Consider the following 22,126-nt stretch of genomic DNA (forward strand, 5'->3'; position numbering starts at 1 on the left):
TGCAAACAGCCAAGCTCATGGGAAGGAGGAAAAGGATGTAGGTGAAATTATGCTTGAAGTGGAAAGGATAGTAAATAAACTCCATTGTCGTAAGGCAGCAGGAATAGATGAAATTAGACCTGAAATGGTGAAGTATAGTGGGAAGGCAGGGATGAAATGGCTTCATAGAGTAGTAAAATTAGCGTGGAGTGTTGGTAAGGTACCTTCAGATTGGACAAAAGCACTAATTGCACCTATCTATAAGCAAGGGAACAGGAAGGATTGCAACAACTATCGAGGTATCTCATTGATTAGTATACCAGGCAAAGTATTCACTGGCATCCTGGAAGGGAGGGTGCGATCAGTCGTTGAGAGGAAGTTGGATGAAAACCAGTGTGGTTTCAGACCACAGAGGCTGTCAGGATCAGATTTTCAGTATGCACCAGGTAATTGAAAAATTCTACGAGAGGAATAGGCAGTTGTGTTTATGTTTCGTAGATCTAGAGAAAGCATATGACAGGGTACCGAGGGAAAAGATGTTCGCCATACTGGGGGACTATGGAATTAAAGGTAGATTATTAAAATACATCAAAGGCATTTATGTTGACAATTGGGCTTCAGTGAGAATTGATGGTAGAATGAGTTCTTGGTTCAGGGTACTTACAGGAGTTAGACAAGGCTGTAATCTTTCACCTTTGCTGTTAGTAGTTTACATGGATCATCTGCTGAAAGGTATAAAATGGCAGGGAGGGATTCAATTAGGTGGAAATGTATTAAGCAAATTGGCCTATGCCGACGACTTGGTCTTAATGGCAGACTGTGCCGAAAGCCTGCAGTCTAATATCTTGGAACTTGAAAATAGGTGCAATGAGTATGGTATGAAAATTAGCCTCTCTAAGACTAAATTGATGTCAGTAGGTAAGAAATTCAACAGAATCGAATGTCAGATTGGTGATACAAAGCTAGAACAGGTCGATAATTTCAAGTATTTAGGTTGTGTGTTCTCCCAGGATGGTAATATAGTAAGTGAGATTGAATCAAGGTGTAGTAAAGCTAATGCGATGAGCTTACAGTTGCGATCAGCAGTATTCTGTAAGAAGGAAGTCAGCTCCCAGACGAAACTATCTTTTTACATCTGTCTGTTTTCAGACCAACTTTGCTTTACGGGAGCGAAAGCTGGGTGGACTCAGGATATCTTATTCATAAGTTAGAAGTAACAGACATGAAAGTAGCGAGAATGATTGCTGGTACAAACAGGTGGGAACAATGGCAGGAGGGTACTCGGAATGAGGAGATAAAGGCTAATTTAGGAATGAACTCGATGGATGAAGCTGTACGCATAAACCGGCTTCGGTGGTGGGGTCATGTGAGGCGAATGGAGGAGGATAGGTTACCTAGGAGAATAATGGACTCTGTTATGGAGGGTAAGAGAAGTAGAGGGAGACCAAGACGACGATGGTTAGACTCGGTTTCTAACGATTTAAAGATAAGAGGTATAGAACTAAATGAGGCCACAACACTAGTTGCAAATCGAGGATTGTGGCGACGTTTAGTAAATTCTCAGAGGCTTGCAGATTGAACGCTGAAAGGCATAACAGTCTATAATGATAATGTATGTATGTATGTTCTATTTATAATATCAAAAAACTGGTCTTTGTTTGGCACAAATTGCTCTCCAAAGTATGAAAGGAAATGCAAGACAGAAAGTAAAGAGATGCTAATATGTCAATAGTTGTGCAAACATACTGCGCACAATGGTCATTAGAAGAGCTGATGCATCAAAATTGAATTTAAACAACCAACCAGTGGAACCCAAGGATATTTTACTAAGGTTATGTCTTCCAAAATTCAGTAACCACCTAAATTACTAAAATGCACATTACAAACAAAAATGTCCATTTAAAGAAAGGAAGAAAGTAGGACAAACAACACACAAGGAGTAAATTAAAATATAATGCATTCTTACTTTTATGTTTCATAAGACAGTTGTCTTGAATAGTGTCTGCATCTCCAGTACCCTGCCAAAATGTTACAGTTTCCAGAATGCATGACAGACATGTCTTTATTTGGCCACCCACAACACACTCATTCATAGGTAGAATTCAAACATTAAATTCCTTCAGCACAGAACAACACAGCTTAACTTAGTTCTGAGTTACCACACCTGCTCAAGGGGAGACTGAAGCAGCTACTCAGTCCAAAAATAAAAGCTCATGATTGGGAGGAAAGCCAAAGAACAAATAATATGCTTACATAGTACAAGAAGCTCAGTGGTAAAACAAGAAACATTACAGTCATATATACCATATGCTACTGCTAATCATTTACAGTATTATCCTTTAGTAACTTAGTGAAAATAAAGTAATAAAGCCTTCAAAATCCCTGAAAAGTAGTTAGTGGGACAAAACCAATAACATTATTATTATTATTATTATTATTATTATTATTATTATAGTTATGAAGAAAGTAGTTTTAAATCTTCTACAAGTGAACAGGCCAAATGTCTATGATTTTATTAATGTGGTGAATTGTTATAACGTGCTGGTAATCTCAAGTGGTTAACGAGTATCAGTAATTTCTAAGGAAGTAAACTTTTTACAAAATTTCTTATCTCCAAATATTGGGCTAATATGACTGTTTAAATATCATACAGAAAACTGTTGCAGTTTACAAATTCCCATAAATACCGATTTGGTTAGGAAATTGGAATTTAAGTGTATGGTCATATATTTAAAATATCAAAGGTATTATCATTCACGATCAACTGTTATAGGTATTCATTAGCAGTAATAACTAAATGAAAAGAAAAATACCTTGAGACCTCAAAGTGACAGGAAATTCACTTAAAATGGCAGAGTTTGGACTGGGAAACAGAGCCTTGAAGTGGTACAGAAAGAAGGCAACCTAAGTAGTTTGAAAGTTACTTTGCATGTTTTGAAGACTGTTTCCGGAAGTCATTAATCACAGGTTATTGAGCCTATCGTGCAATATTATATTTTTTATATCAAAATGATTTACACTAACTGTACGGGTACCCTAAAGGATTTTTTTCTTTACAAGTTGCTTTACGTTGCACCGACACAGTTAGGTCCTATGGCCACGATGGGATAGGAAAGGGCTAGGAGTGGAAGGAAGCAGTCATGGCCTTAATTTAGGTACAGTCCCAGCATCTGCATGATGTAAAAATGGGAAAACACTATAAAAAAATAAAAAAATAAAAAAATAAAAAAAATCTTTAGGGCTGCCGACAGTGGTGTCAACACTAAACTTGCTTCTCAACATTCCATTCCATCAGAAGTGATAAATAACGAATGAGATAAGGGATTTTATATAATTTTTCCTGAAAGGCATAGAAAGATTTTAAACTCTGTACGTACAACACATGTGAATTGTGAACAATGGAGTATATTTATGATTCATATTTGTTGTAGATGTAACAGACTCTGAAAGAATAGAGTAATATACATGGTAATAGTGAAGGCATGGTAAGGACATTTGTCACATGCATTTCACCTGAATGTTATCTCAAGCTTGGTTTCTCAAACTTTCTTGCTCCTGCTACCCTCCTAGCCATTCGATGTGATGATGTTTCTACAAAGGCAAACTTTCGGCCTGAATTTTTTTGACACCGTGATTTCATCCTGTTTTGAATTGTTATAAAACCAAAAATTTTTAGACTAAGAGGTTCACAACCTCGCTATGTGCACTTATTGTTCGTTTCTATCTGTATCATTTGTTTTCATTTCTTTTCTTCTTAAGGGCCCCATACACGTGCAGACTTAGTCGGAGGTAAGTCTGCACAAACCAGTCTCTTCAGACATGTCTTTGTGTGTATGGCCGATAAGTCTGCCGACAAAAAGTCTGCAGGCAAGTCTCTGACATTCTAGCGCTGCTTGAATTCAGCCGGAGACTTTGCGACGAAAGCGCCATCTCAGAGTTGCGGCAGAAAATGTAAATGTGGTAACCTACAAATATGAAAACTGAAATTTATTTTTTACGCGTCTTTTCCGTGCAGAGCGCTAAATTGTGTCCAAATAACAACTCATCTTCCATACCGACTATCTAATTAATTTTGATCCGTATACATTTTTCAACCATCCGAAGCCCATAATCTTAAACAGAAAACAGCTGAGCGTGACGTATTCAACTTCCTCGGTAAATAGTCATTTAGTCTGAGTGTGTGTGGGCAACTGCATACTTCCGACTTACCTCCCGGAGGCAAGTCTGTGCAGGTAAGTATTCCAGAAGTCTGCGCGTGTATGGGGCCCTTTAGGTTCAATTATGTTTTTTATTAACCCCTGTTTTCACTGAGTTTTATCACAGCGAGTTGTTTATTTTTTCATATGATAATGTAAATATTGTATACTGTGCTGTTTTTATTTCCGTCATGTCTCTCTTTTGTTTTTTCATTTGTTCCTTCATTATGTTTTTTGGCAGATTTTAAGCTTGTATTATGTAAATTACTTCAAACCATGCCCCCCCCCCCCCTCCCAAACCAACTTTTTTCACTGAAGATGGTTCAAACAAGTCAAAACATGTTGGAATTTGATTACTCCATCTAATGATAGAATTATTTGATGTATTGAATTAGGAGGATACACTTAATTTTTCCTTTGTAAAGTGAAAATATAGTACTGTATATGTGAATAAGAGTTTAGCACTTAAAGGAAAGAAACTTTTACTCAGGTATGAGCGGTGAGGAGAGAAACACAGTGTCAGTTCCTGTCAGTGAGTAAGAGAATAATAAAGGCAATAAAATCTCACGCAACAAAGGTAATTGCCATATATGACAATTATTTTATGTAGGATAATTATTAAACACCTAAAACTATTTCAGTTTATTACCAGAATGTTTGTGGAATGAAGAAAATTTACAGTAACTGATTTATAAATACCAACTGAAGATAATGTTTCTAGCTGTGTTAAGCTTGCAGGCAATATCAGAAATGGCTCCAAATAACTGATGTAGGTAGGGAATTGTATGTAGATGATAAGAAAGATCACAACAAATAACTATCAAGACCAAGAAGAAATCACAGGAAGATTTTGTAAATAACCTGAAATGGCTTAATCAAGCTGGAGGGAAAGCTTTCTGAATTTTAAGAAAGAAAAAATGTTCAAAGGGACAATGCATAGCATTTTGGGTGAATCAAGTGAACTCATTGTAGATCTTAGGGAATCACTGGACAGATGGAGGAATATTTTGTTTGAAAAACCAATGTACAAGGAAATTTTTCTGCTGAAGTCATGAACAATGGTGTTCATGGGAGGAGAACGATGGTAATTTGAGAGGATGGTAGATAAATTGATAAATGGTAAATTCCGGTGTCGTAAAGTAACAGGAACAGACGAAATTCAACCTGAAATGGTTAAATAAGGTGGGAAGACAGGGAAGAAATAGCTTCACAGGGTAATACAATTAATATGGAAATTGCGTATGATACCTTCTGATCAGATGAAAGCTGTAACTGGACTATTTACACAATGGAACAAGGATTGTACAGCTGTCTACGTACCCCTCTGGTCAGTACACCAGGCAACATGTTCATAGGCATTTTAGAAAAGAGGGTATAATCAGTGGTGGAGGGTAAATTGGATGAAAACTACTGTGGTTTCAGACCAGAGGCATTGTCAGGACCAAATTTTAAGTATGTACCAACTTACAGAACATCAGAGTAGCCTAGCAGCATTAGGTTTTGTGGACGATATGGTTTTAAATGCTAAAAATGAAGACTCTCAGCATCTTGTATGATTGACACTACCAACCATTATTTAAATCAAGTTGGTCTTCTAATTAATGCTACTAAATCAAATTCTACAGTGATATAATATAGGAAGCTGAAACCTGTTATTAATAGAACCATACATGGAATCCAAATCACTTCCATAAAGAAAATATAAATACCTGGGGGTTACATTCAATAATAAAATCGTCCTTACAAAAAAGATACTATAAATTAAACAGTAGTATAATAAAACTCATGATCTCTGAGTTTCTTAAGCCTGATCAGAAAATAAACAATAAATTGGCACATTTGACCCAGCTTGATTAATCCACTGCAATGTGCCCTGTTATCAAAAAATTTTGTGAGGCTTCTTAGATGATACTGACAAAGAAAAAAAATTATTGATTTACTGACTATAGTCATGATTCATTTCTTTACAGTGCTAAGAAAGTTCAATCAATCAATCAATCAATCAATCAATCAATCAATCAATCAATCAATCAATCAATACTGATCTGCATTTAGGGCAGTCGCCCAGGTGGCAGATTCCCTACCTGTTGTTTTCCTAGCCTTTTCTTAAATTATTTCAATGAGATTGGAAATTTATTGAGCATCTCCCTTGGTAAGTTATTCCAATCCCTAACTCCCCTTCCTATAAATGAATGTTTGCCCCAATTTGTCTTCTTGAATTCCAACTTTACCTTCATATAGTGATCTTTCCTACTTTCAAAGACGCCACTCAGACTTATTTGTCTACTAATGTCATTCCACGCCATATCTCCGCTGACAGCTTTATAACTTGCAACATACCACTTGGTTGAGCAGCTCATCTTCTTTCTCCCAGTTCTTCCCCGCCCAAACTTTGTAACATTTTTTTTAACGCTACTTATTTGTCGGAAATCACCCAAAACAAATCGAGCTGCTTTCCTTTGGATTTTTTCCAGTTCTTGAATCAAGTAATCCTGGTGAGGGTCCCACAAACTTGAACCATACTCTAGTTGGTGTCTTAACAGACACTTATATGCCCTCTCCTTTACATCCTTACTACAACCCCGAAACACCCTCATAACCATGTGCAGAGATCTGTATCCTTTATTTACAATCATATTTATGTGATTACCCCAATGAAGATCTTTCCTTATATTAACACCCAAATACTTACAATGATCCCGAAAAGGAACTTTCTCCCCAACAACGCAGTAATTAAAACTGAGAGGACTTTCCCTATTTGTGAAACTCACAACCTGACTTTTAACCCTGTTTATCATCATACCATTGACTGCTGTCCATCTCACAACATTATCGAGGTCATGTTGCAGTTGTTCACAATCTTTTAACTTATTTATTACTCTATACAGAATATCATCATCCGCAAAAAGCCTTACCTCTGATTCCACTCCTTTACTCGTATCATTCATATATATAAGAAAACATAAGGGTCCAATAATACTGCCTTGAGGAATTCCCCTCTTAATTGTTACAGGGTCATATAAAGCTTTGCCTACTCTAATTCTCTGAGATCTATTTTCTAGAAATATAGCAACCCATTCAGTCTCTCTCTTGTCATTTTTGCCAGTAGTCTCCCATGACCCACCCTATCAAATGCTTTAGACAGGTCAATCGCGATACAGACCATTTGACCTCCTGAATCCAAGATATCTGCTATACCTTGCTGGAATCCTACAAGTTGAGCTTCAGTGGAATAGCCTTTCCTAAAACAAACTGCCTTCTATCGAACCAGTTATTAATTTCACAAACATGTGTAATATAATCAGAAAGAATGCCTTCCCAAAGTAATGTCGTTGAGCATGTCAAAAATTATTTTCATCTTCAAGCAAATCACAAAGTCACGGTAAAGAAGGTCCGCTGAACTTTCGGGTCAACTGTTTACAGATAGGTTTTGACGCTCATGAGGTGATGTCACACTGCGTGACATAAGCGGTAATAATGTAGATTGAAGCATGGTATTTTGCAATGCGTGTGGAATTTTAGGCTCTGATTTTCAACACTGGATAATTTTTGACACACTCAACGACATTACGCTTAAGGAATCGTCGCAAACATTTTCATAAACATTTCAGAAAAAGTAAACTGACAAATACAATGTGGGAATTACAAAGGAGAGCTACGAGGAAGGCTGATAGAATATGTAAAGTGTAGCACCAGTCCCATTCAGCAGCTAAGCAGATGGGCAGGCGCGGGGAGAAGGGAAACGTGCGGCGGGGAACCAGAAGGATGGGGGAAGGGAGGAGGTAAAGAGGTTTGGCACGAGGCAGGCTTAGCATTGGCCAGCAGGTATTCATCTCTGTTTGCGCGGAACTTGAAATTTTGCAACTTTTAGGCCCCTTAGTTAATGCCCTAATGAATATCGGCACCCAAAATTGATGCTGACATCTTTTTTACGTGTACCTCAATGTTTTTTCCAAGTTTCATCACGATCAGAGACTTAACCATTGCCGATGTTCCTTTGTTAGTAACAAAAATTGTTGATGTCTGGTAAATAGAATTGTATAGCTCCCTAACAGACCCCCAGGCTCTCAGAAGCATTCTCTACACAATAAAACACAAAATTAGAAAAACATCCACAGGAGAAATACAACATCCTATTGTGCTTTTATTTGGTGCTTAAAGAGTTCTTTTGGAGTTTTGTAATTAGCTTGTTGGAACTGGAAGAAATTCTTGGGGACACTCGCTCTCTCTCCAAATTGTAAATCACCATTTATATAGTACAACAAATTACAATATGAAAGAAATGTTTGCCTCTTTATGGAAATCTTGAATAAATATCGTGGGTTGGTGACCACGGGGTCCTTAGCTGAGTCCTGCCATTGTCTCTACTTGTGCTAGGCTCCTCACTTTCATCTATCCTATCTGACCTCCCTTGGTCAACTCTTGTTCTTTACTGAAACCGATGGTATTAGAGCATTCAAGCCCTAGGGAGTCTTCCATTTTCATGCCCTTCATGGGCCTTGCCTATCTCTGGCCGATAACTTCGTTTTTCGAAGTGTCGGATCCCTTCCATTTTTTCTCTCAAATTAGTGTTATCCTATATAGAGGATAGTTGCCTACTTGTGCTTCCTCTTAAAACAATAATCACCACCACTCTTTAAATACCATCAAACTGAACTATAATCGAACCTGTGAACTAGGGATCTGAAATAAAGTGCTTCTACCATCTGAGCCACTCAGCCTAGTTCTTGATTGATTATATGGAGTAGTGCTATCTAGGATTGATAATACTGTTCACGTAACTCTTCTGAGAAAACCGTTGGGAACTCCTGATCGGGAAGGGGGATTTTCATAAATGCTTTCCGAGATATTTGTATTTTCTTTTAAATGGTAACTATCCCGTTAACACGCTGAGCCTGATGGTGAACAACCATCAAGTTCCCAAATTCCGATGTGCAGCACCAGGGTGCACAATGTGGTTCAAGATACAATGTTGCTTTATATTGCAGTCAGCATTTTGTGCAAGGAAATACGAGTAATGCTTCAGCTTTACTAGGACTGTATACATTGTGTACCACCAGTGGTACATGATATAACAAAAATTGGTGCACAAAAAGCTTGTAAATAACCATCATTTAATAACCTCCTTTAATTACAAAACATAGCAATTTATCTACTTAAACTTGTTGTAAAATTGCAGAATTGCATAAAGTTATAAAAATAAGGTTGATTTATTAATTTCCAATGCAAATTGAATTTCATAGAGTAAAATTACAAAGGTTTGACAAAAAATAAAATGTTTAAGAAAAGAAAACAGTAGCAAATCAAAATCTAGTAAATCGGTCCCTTCTGATAGTTTTCTTTATAACCTCATTTTCATACATACTATTGTTAGGTCAGTATATTTTTCTTTGGAGAAGAGGACAAATTCCTAAAATAGGACTGTGGTTTTACTCTTTCTAAAACAGTGCCAGAAAAACGTACTGTTTTATGCTATAGGCCTACTAAAACAATGAAAACCATAAACAATGAACTGCAAACTGTTTCAATATTTTTGAACGTGAGAGGTTTACAGATATACTGAAAGAGCGTTCTACTGATTGCTTATGGGAGTTGTTGCAGACATACAAGCAGTTTTGGAAATTACAAAACTTGTAAATCTACTTCAACAGCCATGAAATTGCATGTAACACCGGTGGCGCACGACGACATGAGATTGCTGCCAAATGCCGCCGTGCACTACCGGTGGTACACAAAATAAAGTCCAAAAAATGTCTAAAACTGTTATAATACGCGATCAAGGGGTTTCACATGAGAAACAATGTTGTTTTTGAAAAAAATTCAGTGTTTTTTTTAAGGAATGCAATGATAAATACAAAGCAATTTTTGAAAGGTACCATTTTAAAATCATGTACCACTGGTGGCACACATCGAGATGAATGTATTTGTATTTATTACACAATTCGCATCTTAGATTTGAATATTCCAATACCGGGCTCATGGGAGGACTACAAATTTCAAGTTGGGAGTGATAACCATATTATCAAGCTGAACTGTTTATGTATTTTCAAATAGGGCCAGACACTTAAGTACATTACATCTAAATCAAACCTGACTTTTTTTTTTTTTGCACCGACACAGATACGTCTTATGGCGACGATGAGGTAGGAAAGCCTAGGAAGTGGAAGGAAGCGGCCGTGGCCTTAATTAAGGTACAGCCCCGGCATTTGCCTGGTGTGAAAATGGGAAACCACGGAAAACCATCTTCAGGGCTGCCGACAGTGGAGCTCGAACCCACTATCTCCCGATTACTGGACACTGGCCGCACTTAAGCGACTGCAGCTATCGAGCTCGGTACTTTATATTCTTAACTGCTTTTCAGAAGTATGCAGACTGATACTCTTACCCTCTGTGTACCTGGACTGTATGATCACGGCTTTCATAGATGACTCCCTAATGATCAAGTTTGGTGGAAGATCATCAGATCATTTAACTCAAGAATAAGAGTCCTTACACCTGAACGAAAGAATAAGGCAAACAATGAAGGATTGAAAATGAAATGTTTTGGAAACCTAATAGGATCTTCTCAATTTAATCAACAGTACGATGACAATATTTCAGGAAAGAAATAGAACACCGTGCAAGTTCATTCTAGTAGCAGATTAATCCGTTGCCATATTTGCGCATGCGCATTCCGTTTCCTGCATATTTCCTCTCCAGAGTTGTCGTCATACGTCATCATTCATTTATAGGATCTTTGAGCAGCAAGACTACTTCAATGCGAGGTAAGACACTGCATTTTTTGTTTATTAATTCTTCAAGAGAATTAAGAGTGATTCCGCTTTCTAAATAAAAAATCCACTACTGCAATATGTTGTAAAAGAACTGAACTTGTAATTGTCATTTATTCTTGCATCATGTATGTGTATAACACGAAAGAACTCTGTCATTTATTCCTCTATCACTTTTATAAGTTACTTGAAAGAATGTGCAGTAATCATTTTTGACTGCGTCGTGACGCTTATGCTATCATTTTTTTTAAATTTATTTATTTATTTATTTTTTTCAGATGACCGACAAGGTGGTTCCTTTAACATCACAAGACCCACCCAATTAGCCAAAGTATTTCATTTTTGTTTGTCAAATTCTGTAATAGAGAAGTGTAAATATGAATATATTTATGTCTGTAACATACTTTCTGCATTTGTTTGCTATCCGCGGTAAATAATGCACAGTAATCTACCAACGCGCGTGGCGCGTGATCCGTCCGGTGACCAGTGTTACTTCTCTGTTTCAACCAACGTCCGGGTCACGCACCAGGCGCGTGAGTAGAATAAGTCCACGAGTTTGATAGAACTCGTCCTACTAACGTACAAAACTTCGATAATTACAACTTTTAAAGAGTACCACACAAATATTTTGCTCAGGTTGGCAGGTATGTCACGCTCTGCTAATACGCAGTGAATATGTTAAATGACTAGCGACAGTTCCACAAAAAATTGTCTGTTAGAGGGGTAGCCCTTTGAAAGAAGAAAGCATTATAAAATATTTCTTAGTAATATGATTATGATTTAAACATATTCCAGTAATTTCACTGCAATTTATATACATTTGTTCCCAATCTATATAAGTTATCTGTTGTGCGGAAAGGGACCCAAAGTCGGCAATGAAAATTTTACAGCAGAGCTGAACAAATGTGTCTGTGATGTAAAAATTGCATTTCAATGTTTTGACTTCTTGCGCTACCTATGGGTTTTCTTAACTAAGTTACGCAGCAATTTGAGTCTTCACCCCTCAATGTCATGAACACTTTGTATAATTGGTAAGAAAATTAGTGAAGCTGTAATTGTGTTTTTCTCAAAAAAAGTTTTCTTAATACCAACAGTAAATAATTAATATCTTCTGAAGTATTGCACCTAGAAGCATGAACTCTTTTTTTAAAGGCTCAGTATCTTATGTCAATTTCGAAAACATGGAAATCTCAAAAGTAAAAAATCCGACTTTAGGTCCTTTTCCGCAATACAGGTCACATACATAAAAGCCAAACACGACTCACTGCTCACTATTTTTCCAGATCCAAAAGACTTAGAAAGTTGAAATTACGAACATAGGTTAATCTTTTGCCCTAAAGGCACACTAAAGGATTTTTCAAAATTCACATTCTGCCTTAGTTTTAGACCCTTTGCACAATAGCATAGGCTAATATAGTTGAAAATTGAATTTGTGGTACAAGGACGAGGAAAAGCTAATTAAAGTCCTACAAAAGGAGGAACAAATCTCTGTATATGTTTAAAGGCCTTAAAACCAACTATTTTCGAGATATTGGCACCACACTGTATTGCTCTACAGTCAAAAGTGCTGGAGAGCACGTGTTGATGCACACACACGAACAAGGCGATCAGCATTACAACTTTCGCTTGAGCAGATTGCATAAGATATGCAGACAGATTGCAGGAAGATGATGAGAGAAATTCACAGTGCTCACCACTCACTCAGCTGTCTCATTTACAGTAATACGATCAGACATACTTCTGCGTGCTGCTGTCTCATTTACAACAATAAGATCAGATGAGCTTCTGTGTTATGTCAGACAGCTTAATACTGTTCATTGAACTAACTTTTATTCATCGTACAAATTTTCTCTTATATATATCTTTCATTCTTAATACTTTCTGCCATTACAGGCTTATTTTGTTCACAACACTTTTTTTTTTTCAATGCTTTATGTTGCATCAATATAGATAGGTCTTATGGTGGCAATGTGATAGGAAAGGGCTACGAGTGGGAAGGAAGTGACCATGGCCTTAAGTTACAGACCCAGCATTTACCTAGTGTGAAAACGGTAAACCATGGAAAAAAACATCTTCAGGGCTGCTGACAGCGGGGTTCAAATCTACTACCTCTCAAATGGAAGCCGACATTTATGTGGCCCAAACCTATGGTTACCGTATTACCCGGTTTTACAGGGGACCACCCATTTGAGACTCTTCCCCCAACCCACGTTCAGTTTTGTTAGATCCTTCAGCTCTTTATTTACCAACAAATTATTTAACATACAGTAAAAACTGCCTTCAGCGGAACCTTTATGAGTCGGAAAACTGTCCAGATAGGAAAATTTTTCCTGGTCCTGTAAATTACGATTTAATAATCATGTAAGTTTACCTGTATTTAGCGGAACCTGTCTGACATGAAAACAGAAGGAAATTTTGCTACTATAACAGAAAAAATATGTAAATTTCCTTCCTAACCCATTTCAGTACATGTATATTCCAAATGGATCTAAGATGGTTGAGACAGCATTCGGCCAAGAAATGAACCTGGACCATCTAGTTGTAAGGTGGCAACTCTACCTGTAGACCTTGACAGGGATATTCCATGTTTGCACATCCTTTACTGTGGAATGCAGAAAGACCAAAACTTGAGGCAGGAAACTTAGGGACCTTTTCATCCCTAACCTAATTTAGTTACTATGCAAGTGTAGCCTCAACGAGTTGTTGCCAAATGGAACACAGGAATTAGGGAGGGTGGGAATACAGTGCAGTTTTCCTGGATAGGTCACATATTTAGTGTGCTTATGGTTAGCAATCGCAGAACTTGTGTTGTAGTTACAGCGTAATTTTAAAAGTGATGGAAGGTAAGATACGCGTGGTTTTAGATTTGAACACAAAAATTAATGTTTTAGAAGCTAGTGAGAAAGCCAAATTGTCTGTTAAGCAGATCATAGCATAGTTAAAAGATTGGAAAAATGCAAGCCTGCGATATTCTTAAGAAAAAGGAGGAATTAAATGAAGAGTGGTTACGGGGAAATGGAGCAGTGAAACAAAAGCTCAGAGTTACTGGGAATAAGGAAATAAAACTTATGGAACTGTTTATCAGTGCAAGAGCAAGAAATTTGCCCACATCAGGGACAAGGCTACAATGCTATACAAAAAAAAATTATAGAAAAGCTTGGAAAGCCTGCAGAGATGCAGGAGACATTACTGAGGAAATATTCGCAGATTATACTTCAAAAATTGGCTCTCTAATTAAAGGCTATGAATCCCAGAACACAGCTAATGGTGATGAAAGTGGACTATTTTTCCAAGCACTACCTAGCAAAACATTATCTCTGAAAGGAGATAGATGTACAGGAGGGAAACTTTCCAAAGAGAGATTGACCAGATTTTTACGTGAGTTTCCTTTTGGGGAACTTAAAAAGCCGTTAGTTATAGGGTGGACTGAAACAGGGATGTGTGCTTGCTCCAACATTCTTCGCTCTTTAACTGCCATGCTATATGGAACATCTACAGACAACCAGGGTGTAAAGGTTGATATTGCATCGATGAGGAACTATTCAATCTGGCTAGACTTCACTCCCAAATCTTTACTAAGATTTCTTCCGTTACAGAATTGCAATACGCAAGTGACTCTGCCGCACCTGCTCTTAACCTTATGAGCTACAACAGTCCGTGCTTGCGATCGTTTTGGTCTCTCCATTAATGTTCAGATAACCAAAGTACTCGCATAGCCTGCACCTGGGTTAAACCTCCCAGCTTTGAATATCTCCACTGTGGATATTCCACTGGAGCAGGTCAACCACTTTTTATATCTAGTAAGTATCCTCTCAACAAATGCTAACTGCTCACGAGATGTGGATAGGAGAATTGGTGCTGCCAATTCAGCATTTGGACGTTTATACTGTCGTGTCTTCACAAATAAGGACGTTACAATGCATATTAAGATCATGGTTTACCATGGTGTTGTCATATCAACACTGCTTTATGGTTGTGAAATTTGGACCTCCTACCATCAGGATATTAAAACACTAGAGCTTCCTTCTGCAGAAACTTAGATCCATTTTGAACATCAAATGGGAGGACCGTGTCACCAACCTTCCAGTTCTTGAGAAAGCGCATACTATAAGCATTGAGGCTACCGTCATTGGCCACCATCTCAGATGGATAGGGCACGTCTGTCACGAGTGAAACGAGGCTTCCTCGTCAACTCCTGTATGGTGAACTCTGCTCTGGCATAAGACTTCATGGAGCCCCTTTGAGGCGTTTCAAGGATCAGCTAAAGCATACTATGAAAAGATATGGAATTAACACTCAATCCTGGGATATGACTGCTGAGAATCACACACTTTGGCGCCATATTGTTTTACAGTGTTTGAAGAAGAACGACAACTATGTGAAGAGAATAAACGACAAGCATGAAAGCATAAGAAGTTATTATATTAATAAAACCACCTTTCCAATACACAATAGTCCTTTATATTTAGGATAAAACCATTTAATTACAAGTAGGACATGTTTAGCTTAATCTTAGTGAGCATCATCAGCTATAGATAACATAATCCATGGTGGGTCAGGGCCCTGATCCTGGTATATATAACGAAAAAACGTCTAATATACATTGATAAAATATGAATTTTAACAATTTAAAAATAATCAATAGGATTATATTATGTCTATTAAATTAAATATTGATCATTAAAATTGCTTAAAATGTAAGTGGAATGAATGACATGAAATGTTACTATAATATGTAGTGATTAAATGTTCGTATAAATTCATTCCACTTACATTTTAAGCAATTTTAATGATCAATATTTGTTTTAATAGACATAATATAATCCTATTGATTATTTTTAAATTGTTAAAATTCGTATTTTATCAATGTATATTAGACGTTTTTTTGTTATATATACCAGGATCAGGGCCCTGACCCACCATGGATTATGTTATCTATAGTTGATGATGCTCACTAAGATTGAGCGAAGCATGTTCTACTTGTAATTAAATAGTTTTATCCTAAATATAAAGGATTATTGTGTATTGGAAAGGTGGTTTTATTAATATAATAACTTCTTATTCTGAAATCCAATACGGTTTTACAATGAGATTTATAACTTGTAAAGCATGAAAGCTCCGTCAAGCTCAGCCCTGCCCTCCCCCAGCCATTCCATGTGAACTGTGTGGACGTATGTTTCATGCCAAGATTGGGCTACTAAGTCATATGAATCATCTTCACAAAGCATTGTAAATGTGAAAATGTAAACTGCTGAAGAATATGTTTACTCGAATACGAATTGCACCTGGCAATGATAGGAAATTCAGTAAAATTCAGATGCTTCAAAAACACTGATTTAAAATATCTGTTGATTGCAGATCCAGTAATAGGGCATGGATGTCACAACTAACGGAAGAACGTTTGGCGTCATTCGACTCTAGAATGAAGCCACAAAACCAGGAATGTCATTGTATTTCTCGATAATGCTACACTCCATCCAGCAATAGAGCTTTCTAAAATTAAGCTCACATGGTCTGCTACGAAAAGTTCTAGTGTAATTCAGCCAAAGGACCAGAAAACTGATAATGGCATCACTGCTTGCAAACATGGAATCAACGGCCTTTGCCACCGAACTGACCAAGGCTATCTTTGTGTTCGATGCTGTAATTTGGTTTGCAGAAGCAGTGAAAGGGGTGTCACCAAATATGGTACCTCAATGTTTGCATAAAGGCAAGTTTATCTCACACTCTGACGAAGAAACCGCAATGAACGAAAATACTGATGTGCTTCAACAACTCTCAAACAGTGTAATGTAATTACGTTAATGTCAGTGCAGATTATGTGGCCTAGAAGTTGAGATAGAGGCAGCATTACAAAATATACATGATTTAGTCACCCATCACCTCCAAGAAAACAGAAATTGTTGCGATCACGAGAACGAAAACGATGATGAAGATGGTTTATGTAACGTGAAGTCCTGCTGACTTGCTCTATCTGTCGTAAAGGATATTCAGTCTTTTCAGCTAGCAAAAAATGACGCAGAATTGTTTGACATTATTTGCTGTGCCTGCATTTTAATTGAGAACCATGCTACCAGGGATAGTTGTGTCTAGTGTACAGTTCCAGATTACTGGAAGAAGTAAATGACAGTACTGTACAGTATTACTGCTGTCATTAGTTCTATGGAGGGTTGCCCCAGTTAATACAGGACGCGACCTTGAGCGCAAGTGCCAATCCTGGAAGCAGCTGCATGTTGCCATTTTTTTTTTTTTTTTTTGGTTCTGTCTGGTCAGTGTGATTTAGAGAAGTGTCGCGAACAGTCATATCATACCGCTGTTGCCTCATGGCCTGCCGAATTGCAGATACATGGCAAGGCTACATTGCTGGCCTTTCCGAATGCTAATTTCTCATTATCAAGGATTGTATAAGAGTGTAAAATGCAAGGTCTCAACACTAGTAAGTCCTCTGTAGGCAATGTGATAAAATTACATCTTAATGGTTTCCTGCCAGAAACAACAACTTCAAAAAACTGCCGCTGAAGAGAGTTCGACCATCCAGGACTGACATCATTAAGGAGGTAAAGGCTGCTGTCCTGAAGGAAAATCCACCGACTCAAAGACATTTTACCAGCCACACAACCACATCTAAAGGTACAGTCTACCATATAATTAAAGAAGATCTAAACCTGGTAAAGCAGCATAAGTAACGTGGACATGCTTTGAAAGCACGGTATGATGAAGAACGGCTCACTAATGCCAGAAAGTTATACAAACACTACCTAGCAAGGGATAAATGGCAGTGGTTTGTTACCCTGGATGAAGCTTTGGTTTATTTGTATGACACCAACAAGCCCCAGGCAATTTACTATCGCCCAAAAGGGGCACTCAAACTTCATCAAGAAAAACAAAGAAAATTTTGCTAGGAGATTCGTGGTAGTCTCAGGATATTGTACCCAGGGTAAATTCAGAATCCTCAGGGTGCCAAAAAATGTGAAAATCAATGCTGCCTACTTCCAGAAGAATGTCATGGACTCCTGTTATGACGAAGTGGTAAGGGGAGGATGTTTCAAATATCTGGATCTATACGCATAAAGTATACAGTCATACTGCCAGATCATCAGTCACCTGTCCGCCTCCGTAGCGTAATGGTTAGTGTTATTAGCTGCCATCCTTGGCGGCCCGGGTTCAATTCCCGGTACTGCCAGAAATTTAATAATGGCAGGAGGGCTGGTATGTAGATGAAATGGTACATGCAGCTCACCTCCATTGGGGGTGTGCCTGAAAAGAGCTGCAACACCTGAGGATGAGGACACGAGTTTACTTTTACAATCACCTACTACGAGAGAAAAGAAGCAGAGATAGGTGTCCATGTCATACCATTCAGTGACATTCCTGTCAAATCCTGGGCTCACCAATAGATTTCTGTGTCTTTAGTTTCGTGAAAAGAGGGTTTTCTTCTGGACGTCCCACCACTATTGAGGGGCTTTGGAAAGAGTGCAAGGAGGTATGAGACATATTACTCTTCCTATACTCCGTTGAAGTCTTCTACAGTGGAAATTGAGATGTAGGGCAATAGTCTGTGCCCGTGGCTATCACATCGAGCACAACCAGGTCTGGAGAAAAGGAATCGTACAAAAGTTATGTCAAAACCGTCCAAACTCAACTGGGGCAACCCTCTGTATAAAACATGTAATGAGTATTAAATATGTATATGTACTATACTACTGTGCACTGTGAGGACGTTCTAAGCAAGTGATAGTGCTGATAGTGATAGTGTATATGCGTGTGTGATTTGTGTTATCTACCTCTGCACAAAATTATAAATCTACTGCTGGATTATCTAACGGAGATAGCCTATGTACTTATGATTTTTATTTTATTTTTTAACCACCTTTATGAACTGGAATCCTACATACAGCAGAAAAAATTTCTGATCTCTTGGGTTTCTGCTGAGGACAGATTTTACTGTAGAACACTAGGCTAATTTTTGTTACATTGATTTTGAGAGAATGACTGAACCAATTTACATCATAAACCATTCCGACAAAAGCTCTTGGCCTGTAGATTTGCAGTGTGTCTTTAAAAGCAAAAACATTTCTTGCCATATATTTTTAAATTATTAAAGAAACTGTAGCACTCTCAATGGTAAATACGCTCACCAGTATTTCCACGCTGCCTAGACCGCGAGAGCGATGAGCAGGTGGCATGATAGTGGATGCGGAAAGGGGTAGGCACGCATGCGCAGTCAGGCGGCTTTGGGTACAAACATCATGGGTGGATTACTTCTAACTCAGCGCTCATAGTAGTGCTCTTCACATCACTTATTCAGAGATGCACATGCCAGGTGGGGGATGCTCGCTCTTTCTTTATTAACGAGGAAAAGTTTTCCATCCAGTTATGATTGTGCAGCATTCACAAGAAGATCACTTTAAATATGAGTATGTTTTTATGCAAATGTTTGTAGTTATCTGTATACATAATGGTTAAGTAGAGTAGCAGTAGTGATGCTGAATTTACAATAACAAGCAAACTGTACTCTATTTCAAGTTCTGACAGAAGGTACAGCACACATCCAATTAAAGCATAAAATAGATGACTGATCTAAAAGGTAAGCCCAATGCTGAAATTCCAGCCAAGGTAAATACAACTGGGAAAAGGGTGTGATTAAGAGAATCAACTAAGGTTAACACAAGGCAGAGATTCGATGAATTCCATCAGTTAACCAGGAAGTGAAGAAAGACCTATAGAAATACCACGACTATTTAAGAATGCCAACACATACATTTCAACATCTGACTCCTTGGCTGAATGGCCAGCATTGAGGCCTTTGGTTCAGAGAGTCCCAGGTTCAATTCCCAGCCGGGTTGGATTGTAATCGCATGATTAATTCTTCTGGCTCGTAGACTGGCTTTTGTGCTTGTCCCAACACTCTTCTATTCATATTCATAGAACACACCACACTACAAACCACCACAGAAACATGCAATAGTGATTACATTCCTCTACACAGGGTTGGTGGCAGGAAGGACATCCAGCCGTAAAACAGGGTCAAATCCACATGTGCGACACAGTTTGCACCCGCGACCCCACAGGTGTGGGAAAAAGCAGAAGAATAAGAAGAATAAGAATGCAAAAATGCCAATATTTACTAAAAGGAATTGAAGGCAATATGAAACCATGGTAGTAGAGCAACTATCATGAAGAAAAACAGGTCATTACAATAACAATATTACTCTCCATTTTAATGAAGTAATCCGTACTTTATCAAAAGATTACATTTGTAGAGTATAAAGATAATATTAAACAAGTAATGTACTAATTTAATATTGATATTTTACCTTCAATGAACATTGGCCGATAATATTATGAGTAGGCAGCCTCGGCTTTAAGCCAACCAATAACAGAACAGCACTCAAGAAGCACTTTGCTCCAAAATAAAACCGATTTGATTCTTGAGGGAGAAGCAGAGAGAAGAAGGATGAGGGAAGTGCTGGCCACTATTGAAATATATGGGTTTGCCTTGCATCTCTCAGCTTCCTGTGTGAAGAAACAGGAGTGAGGAGTGCTGAATGAGAAGTAATCCACCCGGCATGTTCATACCCTTACTGGTTGGCTGTATTTCATGGACAAGAGTAGTCGCTGTTTTGCACCCCAGCAGTTGAACAGAGCACATTACATTCAAAATTCCTCTACGTTTAATGAGAATTCAGTGTCTGGAATAAAATTAAATGGGATAAAGCCCCAATGGCAAACAGTCATTAATTAATGTGTATGAAACATCATCTACAATATATCATAGGTAATAACATTCCATTCCTTCTGGTGGGAAAATTGTTCTTGGGGGAGATTTTATACACGTTTTGCTGTTTTGACACATGCTTATCAACAAACAATTATTTAGTTATAATTGTATTAAACAGTCTCCCCTCTTTGACCCTTCTTCAAAACATGCCGCTTACATGCATGCCAAACCACATAAGAATGGAATTTGCTGAATTTTTTGCAAGAAATCGGTAGCGGCGACTATCCCTCTGTAAAGGGTGATGGATCCAATGTTATTGTACTACAAGCCACAAATTTAGCTCATGATGATATCGTGATTGATATTTTTGAAATTTATATTTATGCTGCGAGAGATGAAGACATTTTCTCGAAAGTTGCCATTCTTAATTAATTTGAATACCCAGTAGTTCAAAACCATACACCAGTGTCAACAGATTAATACTGAAGATGAAAGCTATACCCTATCTCCAATAACCTGGGAGAAAAAGCGAACACTAAAAGCACATGGTAGAGGGTAGCAATTCTATTTCAGAGTATTCAGAAGATTTAGCAGATTTGAACAGTAACTTATTTTACAGGAGAATCAAAGACAGTATTAGCTACATATTATTGAATCTTTGTATCTTGGGTCTACAAGTTATTGAATCTACGTGTTTATGAGTCTACAAGCTACTGAATCGGTGTGTTATTTATGTGTTATGTTGCATAGAGTCTTCGAGTATAGAAATGAATAGATCACTTGTAGCAATGAAATGAGAAAGGTAAAAGAATGTAGCAATCTTCGATATTAATCGACGAATATTAGAAGCCGTATGCCGAGTTCTGCTCTTGTTATTTATTACAGATGTATTTCCACGAGAATCTGACCAGAATTAATCCTGTAACCACCAGCAGTAGTACTGTAATATTATGTCTGTGCATGAGATTTTATTTCAGCCTTTCGTTGAAGAGAAATCCAGAATTGATCCAGTGTGGCTATATTGTAATATTGTGGGATGTACTTTATACACTCTAGGATGATGCCACTTTCTTCTCATTTTATCAGTATGTTGAGATGATTTATTCTTCACTTCATGGTACCACATTTGTTTATGTTCTTCGAATCAATCTTTAATCTCACATTAATTATTTCTGCATTGAATTGAATATGTTGTTTGAGAAAGGGAAAATCTTTCATACTTTATGAGTATTTTTATGTTGCTGCCATTGAACTAACATTAATTTATAACTGCTCAAATGATATAATCTGAATGAAGGCGAATGCTGGCCAATGTAAGGATTTCTCTTAGAACCACAGGTATAGGAGATGAAAATCAACCAACTCAAACTCATTCAGACCAATTTATATCCAAATTCAATGAAATCCTACCGCGGTGCTCTTCATCGAGTGTAAAGGTGAGCGGCACGTTTACTTTGAAC

At 37.7% G+C, this 22,126-nt stretch overlaps 1 protein-coding gene across 10 annotated transcripts in view; it reads right to left on the reverse strand.

Annotated features, from left to right (window-relative positions):
• Asator (tau-tubulin kinase asator) overlaps positions 1-22,126 on the reverse strand; it is a 500,954-nt gene that overhangs the window by 288,694 nt on the left and 190,134 nt on the right. The window contains exon 1 of one of the 10 annotated variants that reach the window (XM_067135209.2): positions 1,946-2,101. The exons of the other annotated variants lie outside the window; for them this stretch is intronic. The gene's annotated coding sequence lies outside the window, so the exon portion shown is untranslated. Of the gene's footprint in view, positions 1-1,945; positions 2,102-22,126 lie in introns of those variants that run through there. 10 annotated transcript variants of the gene reach the window in all.

The sequence above is a fragment of the Anabrus simplex genome, chromosome 1, assembly GCF_040414725.1.
Source record: "Anabrus simplex isolate iqAnaSimp1 chromosome 1, ASM4041472v1, whole genome shotgun sequence".
NCBI lineage: Eukaryota > Metazoa > Arthropoda > Insecta > Orthoptera > Tettigoniidae > Anabrus > Anabrus simplex.